Source organism: Orycteropus afer, unplaced genomic scaffold, assembly GCF_000298275.1.
Source record: "Orycteropus afer afer isolate SDZICR_OR568_19922 unplaced genomic scaffold, OryAfe1.0 scaffold00458, whole genome shotgun sequence".
NCBI classification, from domain to species: Eukaryota; Metazoa; Chordata; class Mammalia; order Tubulidentata; family Orycteropodidae; genus Orycteropus; species Orycteropus afer.
The window spans coordinates 1,511,539-1,519,329 of NW_006922045.1; positions in this window are offsets into that span (position 1 = coordinate 1,511,539).

Sequence of the window (7,791 nt, forward strand, 5' to 3'; positions counted from 1 at the left end):
ATTCTCAAAGCTTCTTCTTATATACAGGAAGCAGACCACATCCCAAAGGCAGCTACTCAGCTGCTTGTGGTAGATCCCACCATGGAGTTGATTGGCAGTCTCATCATAGGGAATAACTACCACCAGCTGCCCAGCCGCTCAACTAGGTCTAGCCAAGTTGACACACAAACATAACCACCACAATTCCAGCCCTTGTCAACTTGGCACCTGTACAGATCTTTAGTGGGTGGTATCTGTACAGGTCTCCTCCACTGGGTGGCTCCAGTCCCCTAGTTTCTGACTGGCGACCTCACCCCCTTGGCCTGGCGGGCCCGTTCCTCTCCCTCTTGGGCATGGCAGCCCCGCCCCCTCACTCCTGGGCAGCAGCTATGGCTCCATCCCACTGGCTTACATGAATGAGCAGCCCCACACTCCAGAACCAAGTTGGTGAAGGCCTGGCTCTTTGAAACCTAGGGAGCTGTGGTGGTTCTATACCCAAAGGCCATGGTCCTACCCTTTCAGGCTGAGGCAGCTCTGCTTCCATTTCCTTGGTCTCCGCTTCTGCTGATTAATGGCCAAGGACAACCCACTCCACTGGAAATCTTTCTGCCCAAAGGACACTTGGCTTTCTTGCTCTGTGGTCCGGCCAACCTGCTACTCCATTTGATGGTGGTCTTTTTACCAAATAATGCCCAAAGGCAACCCACTCCGCCAGGAAGCCTCCTAACCAAAGGCATCAAGCTTTCACCTCCGTGGGCTGGTAAGGCTGTCACTGTCTCTTGGCGGTTCTCTGGGCTCTGCTCCTGCTGTCTCTCATGCCGGTCTCTTGCCGTCTGTCCTGCCATCTGTCATGCCATATGCCGGGGTCTCTCTGCCAGGGTCTCGGGTCAAGGACATACTCCACTCCTGTTTCTACATTTTAGGTATCTGTCAGAGCAGCACCCCACTCTCTTGGTACCAAATTCTGTTCTGGTTCCTTAGTGCCACTCTGACAAGAATATACCACAAAAGGGATGGCCTTAACAAACAGGAGTTTATTCTTACAATTTGGAGGCTTTAAGTCCAAGTTCAAAGTGCCAGGCTCTAGGGGCTGGGTGAAAGCCCTTCAACCCTGGGGTTCAGCTCTGCCTCCTGCTCCTGGCCCACTGGAGTTAGAGGCATTTCTTCACTCAGGCAGCCACTGGCTGCTAAGGCTGAGAAGCCCCAAGGCTGACAAGTCAAAAGGCACAGTCCTGATATTACCAATCCACACGGCAGGCCATTAACTAAAGTCCGTTGTAAGTCCCAAGGTTGGCAGAACATAGCAGGCTGCTGAGCAATGACAGGGCTACATGCAGGGCTCAAGTGTGCCACAGGCTAGAGACCATTCCCAAGGCTTCTCCTCACATACAGGAAGTAGATCACATCCCAAAGGCAGCTACTCAGCTGCTTGTGGTTGATCCCACCATGGAGTTGATTGGCAGTCGCATCACGGGGAATAACTACCACCAGCTGCCCAGCCGCTCAACCAGGCCCAGCCAAGTTGACACACAAACATAACTACCACAATGGGTAAGGTTTGAACTAGTACCATGAAAAAAACAGGCAGTTTGGAACCCAGTCTACTTATAGAAGAGTTGTTGTTGTTGTTATGTGCCATCGAGTCAGTCCGACTCAAAGCGACCCCTCCTTGGGTTGCCAAAGCAGTATCACTACGGAAGTAGATTGCCCAACCTTCCTTCCGAGGAGTAGAAGAGTAGAGAGATTAAAAAAAAAAAAAAGAAGAAGAAAAAGACTTTTAATTGCTTAAATACCACGTAAATTAATTAGAATATGCTACTAATTAAATCTTTGTAATTTCTCTTCAGCACCCATAAGAAAGTAGTGCTTTGGGACCAGCAGTCTCATGATTTTGTTTGGTCTGGGTGCAGAGGGGCAAATCAGACATTTGTGATCATAATCCAGAATTTTCTAATGAACACAGAGATGTGTGCCTGGGATAACAAAAGACAGCATGTGTCAGACATCATGACATCATGCTGTTGTCATTGCTAGTTGCTACAGAGCTATTCCACACAATTTGTTCGCTGAATAAGTCTACATTCTCACTGACCACACTGGGAGTGGACAATCCTAGGGCAGTCAGTGGAGTCTCTGGAGGCGCAAATGTTTAACACCCTCGGCTGCTAACAGAAAGTTTGCAGGCTCGAGTCCACCCAGAGGCATCTCCGAAGAAAGGCTGGTGATCTTCTTATGAAAACTCAGCCCCTTCTATGTGCTAACTATGGGAGCACTATGAGTTGCGATTGAGTCCATGGCAATTGGCTTCTACTAGAGGTTCTTTAAACGCGAGAAGAAATCTTTGAGGGAATAGTGTTGATAATGTCGTCAGGTGCCCTCTCACAACTGATCCACATAACTAGACACTCTGGTGGTATACCAGTAAATAAGCAGCCGAATGCCAATCATGAATAGAGGCTGCAAAAACGTCTGACTGGGTTACTTGTTTTCATTTGACCTGAATGTTGATAAAGTTGTTGTTGGTGTCCTGAGGGTAGCTGGTACTTTTTCCTGTCAGCTCACTCCCAGTTGACTCAGATGAGTGTTCTACAGTGGTCGTGGTTTAGGTGACAATCTGAGCTGTAAGCAAGGTGATAAAAATTCCCTCATGCAGAAGGCGGCTCTTAGAGGCCGTGCAGAAATCTCTCTGATGGGAAGAACAGAAGAAATAGTATCGCACGCAGGAATTCCAGAATGCATGGCTGAGTCAGAGCGATAGATTATCTCAGAAGACATTTTGAATACAAATTGCATGTACATATAGTGCAAGACACTGAAAAGAAAGTCGAGGGTACGAATGTGAAAGGCTCTAGTATATAAAAATAAATCTGACATCTCCCTCCAGAGTCAACAAGCCTCGGATCTATGAGGCATTCAGGGAAATGAACGAGCAGTAGCTTGAGGAAAACCGTAAATAAATGTGTCCCCAGGGCCTCCACGCTGATACTGTTCGGATGGGTGATTTTCTGCATCCTGAATAGGCCGAGCGTCTGTCAGGAGACTGGGTCTCTTTTCTCTCCCAGGTAGCCTCCGTCCCTTGACCCACTGTCCCCTCCCAAGGGGTTGTGAATAAGGTGTGCTCAGCCCCTGCAAAGCCATGGGTCAGGAGGCATGTCACATCAGTGCGGAAATGGGGGAGCAGGATCGTCTCGCAACTAAAATGAATCACAAAAGCCCCTGTGACTAATTTGCTCTCAGAAATATGTCGTGGAACGGGAGCTCAGGGCCAGATACCCGGCAGGGCACTTGTACGGATTACAAGCACCCTTCGGTTCAACAGAACAGTTCAGAAGTCAGTGCCCTGGGAGAACTGCTGGAACGGGGCAGCAGGTCTACAAAGACAGACAAAAGGAGGAGCCATTTTAAAGAAGGCTGCCCTTCATTCTGGGAGGAATAGAACACAAACATGCATGGTAAAATGCAAAATGGGGTACAAGTCCCAAGAGAAGAAGAGGCAACATTGCACAGGGCTTGGAAGTTCTGGGGAAAGGAGGGGAGGCGAGTACTGGGGGTCAGAGAAGAGGGTGACATTGCAGATGAACTGGAGAGCAGCTGGCAGAGTTGGGGTGGTGACGGTGGCCTGGGTGCATTGCAGGGGGGGCTGTTTTCCTACAAGAAGAAGTGAAGCACAAAATAATAATTTAAGAAAAGCTTCCCTTGGGTGGAAAAGCCCCAGAGGAAACCTGGCAAGTACCTGTGAGGGCTGGGCTCAGGGTTTGCGTGGATCTGGGGACCGTGGATTTCGAAAGCTCTCTGACTGAACACAGCAAGTACACACCAGCACGTGCACACCAGCGGTCCTTCAGCCAGCACAGCCACCTGCCATCAGTGATGTGCACACAGAGAAGAGAAAGGCCATGAGCATCTCACCCGAGACACACTCAGCTGGCCGCTTGCTAATACAGTGAAGTATTGCTTAGGAGTTTGTTAAGTGTGAGACCCACAGATCGGGGCAGTTAAGAGTGGATCTGGGCAGGTTCCATGGAAGCCTGGTGCCTGGTGAGTGTCGACAGTCGGGATGAAAGGCATTTGACAGGTGGAGGGCTTCAGAATCGGCAGAAGCCTCAGACAGCATGATGCACAGGGCTCCAGAGGACGACGAGAAAGAGCCAAGAAAAACATGAAAAGATAGGAGCTTCCGGTTCTTTATTCTCCCCGCATCCAACTCCTCAGGAGAAAAGACACTGGACGTGGAGGCGGGGTTGTGTACAGCGCCTCGAAAGCTATGCAGAAACAGAAAGCATTCTTATGAAGGATGTCTGCTTCCAGATTTGTTGACAAGGAATAAAGCCGTTGCCAGATGAAACGGATTCTGGGAACTGTTATTATCAATTCACCGAGGATAATCCGGAGACACCTTTGCAGGCGTTTGTACCGCAGGGAGGAGAAACATCACAGATGTGGAAGGCTTGTTTTGGGGAAGGGGGTCAGGTGAGAGGTTGCGAGCCTGCTGATGGAGTGGAAGGAGTGGCCTTCACCGCATGCACCTGGGCTAAATCCTCTTCTCTGGAAATAACAGCTGCCGGAGAGGTATTGATTAGCTCACTGCTAGACGGGGTTGGGGAAAAAAAAAAACTGGTAATATGTTTAACGCCCCCAATAAAAGTGATAGCCTGATTAGAGAAATGGAAGGCAGATTAGGGGAGTTGCTGAGAGATGGAATTTCAAAGCTGAAATGAGAACTAGAGAAAGGGCCACACACTCAGACTTTTTAGGTGTGGGATAGAAAATGAGATCTAAATATCTCCTCTGCAGGCTGTTTTGGCTGGAGTTTCATTTTGGTGTCACACTGAAGAGAAACGTTGTAGAAAACGGAGAGTAATCAGCACAGCACGTCCGGGAGAATCTGGACTCGGGGGCAGTGCAGAGACACCGAGAAGGGAGCTGTGGGCCGCCTGCGTTTCGACGAGACGGAAGTGGCCACCGCTGGGCCTTCAGGTTCTCCAGACAGGTGCTCTTCTTTCTGCTCAGAAAAGGTTCTCATTACCTGCTGAGTGGAGAAGGAATACATGCATCTCAGAGTGAGGCAGCAATGCGCCCTCTGGGGGTTGCTAATCCTGGGGATCCCCATGGGATGACGGCCACCTGTGCTTCTAGGGACAAGTCCATTTCCTGACCTTTGTGATTGTTGTCAATTGCCCCTGAGTCAGAGCCCGTGTTCAACAGAACACAACGCTTCCCAGTCCTGCACCGTCTTTGTGACTGTAGGTCTGCTCAAGCCCACTGCTGCGGCCACTGTGCGTGGCCAGTGCCTCCCAATCCAGGGCCCGTCTTCCAGCACCCACACCAGCCAGTGTTGTGCCCAGAGGTTCCCAATCCAGGGCCCGTCTTCCAGCACCTACATCATACAGTGTTCTGTTCTGATCCATAGGATTACATGGGCTAATTTTCCATGTCATGGGCTAATTTTCCAAAGATTGCCAGGCCTTTCTTCCTAGTCTGTCTTAGTTTTGAGCTCTGTGGAAACCTGACTCTGCAGGTATTTGCAATCCTGGTGGTATAACTTCCATCACCGTAGTAACACACAAGTCACCTTACTACCACACCAAGCGATAGGGGTGGCCCAACCTACCCTTTAGAATCCACCCACTTCTTCCTCACCACTTTTGACTCCCTATGTAATAGATGTCTGTTTCAGAGAATTCTGGCCACACCCTGGGAGGCTCTGCTCCGACCTGTCCCACCAAGCCAAGTCTCTGGGCAGGCCAGCACAGCCGGCCCAAGCTGATGTCTGCTGCCATCCAGTGGTGGTCAGTGTCAGCTGTGGCCTGTTCTCCGGTAGCTGAGTATCCTCGGAGCCTAAATACCTAGGCCGTTGTGTTGTCTTAGGTTGTTAGGTGCCGTCGAGTCAGCTCCTACTCAGAGCAGCCCCATGTCCAGCAGAATGAAACACTGCCGAGCCCTGCACCAGCCTCACGATCCTCGCGATACCTGAGCCCATCTTTGCAGCCTCTGTGTCAGTCCATGTCCTTGAAGGTCTTCCTCCTTTCTGCTAACCCTCTATTTACCAAGCATGAGATCCTTCTCCAGGGAACGGTCCCTTCTGACAACATGACAAAGTAGGTGAGAGAAAGTCTGGCCATTCCCGCTTCTAAGGAACATTCTGGCTACACTCCTTCCAGGGCAGATCCATTAGTTCTTCTGATAGTCCACAGTATTTTCAGTATTTTTCACCAGCACCACAATCCAAAGGCATCATCTCTTCAGTCCATTTTAACTGCAAAATAAACTAAAAGCAGCATTGCCCTTTGATTGCAGTGCCTCTGAAAATGGTAGATTTTTCCTTCAGATATGAGTCCAAAGGCCATGACAAAGGACCATCTCATTGTGACCAGCATCATCCCTTCAGAAACATTCCACTGGGGCTCCTGCTCTGCCCCGGTAGGACTGCATCCTAGGGTACACACACAGGCTTTGCAGGCAACTGCTGTGTTGCCAAAAGATAAACTGAACACATTAATATGTGAGATCATATTGCTCCACAAAATTGCTTTTGTTAATTGGTTTCAAGTCTGCTCAACTCTTGGTAACCATACACGTAACAGAGCAAAACACTGCCAGGTCCCGGTCCAGCCTCATGACATTGTATGTTTGAGTCCATTGCTGTGGCTACTGTGTTCATTCATGTCATTGAGGGTTCCCTTCATTTTCACTGACCCTTTATCCAAACATGACATCCTTTTGTAGCAATTAATATATAATTAAACTGTTTTAGACGAATGGATAATACATAGAATTGTTAACCGTGACTTTTGGGGAGTGTGATATTGAAATGGCACAGTAATTAAGAACATTGTTAGTGGACAAATAAAAGTAAGATTGAACAGGATTGGGGCTTAGAAAAAAAAGCAAAAGAAAAGAAGTGGGGAAAAGGCATATCTGTTGGGATTGATAGCACCTTGAGAATGCCTAAAGCTCTTGTCTCTGAGAAGAATCGCAAGGACTCAGTGGGGACAGTGGCAGACAGCATTGCTGTAGAACCAAAGGCCTGGTTGGCTGCGTGCAGGCAGCAGAACGCATCAGGGCTGCAGTGACCCAGGGCTTTGCACGTTGATCCCAAGAGAAAAGGATCGTGAAATTCTCTAGTATGTTTAGCTCATAGCCTCACACCTTTGTGCGTTTACTTTGGCGAGGAACTAGTCTGTGTCTGTAGGAATGAAGATGGAGATCAAATAATCCCCAAAATCAGCATAAGGAGGAAGACTGGGGCTGTAGGCATTGCTCAGAGGGGCTTTGCTTTTTGGTTTTCTTGACAGTGATCCTAATAAAGAGTGAGCGTTAGGAACCAGGCAACTCTTAACTGGTGTGTCCAGCCACATGTGATATGAATTAAATGCCATCAACGTCTTTGAGGGGCCCTTGGAAACCTCTGAATTTCTTAAGGGCACCTGCTCGCTCTACCCACAGAATATGAATTAACTACAAGCCAAGTCTTTGAGAGACGCTTGGAAAACCTTCTGTACGTTCTTGTACTATTTGGTTTTCTTTCTGGTCATTGAGCCTGGGTCTGTGTGAAACGATATCATTAGCCTACAGTAACAAACACTTTACTGGAGTGAGAGAAAAGCTATTCATGCAAACGTAGTATTTTGCTTTTCAAAATATTTACCACATTATTTCTATGCATTTGTTACGAGAAATGGAAAAAAGTAAAGGTCAGTTGGGTTCAGTTTCTAAACTTGCTTGGCATTATTGACAGGGATGGGGCAGCAGTTGACTTCTGAATTGCACTACAAAGAAACTAGGAAGCACTACTCCCAAGACAGGAAAGGG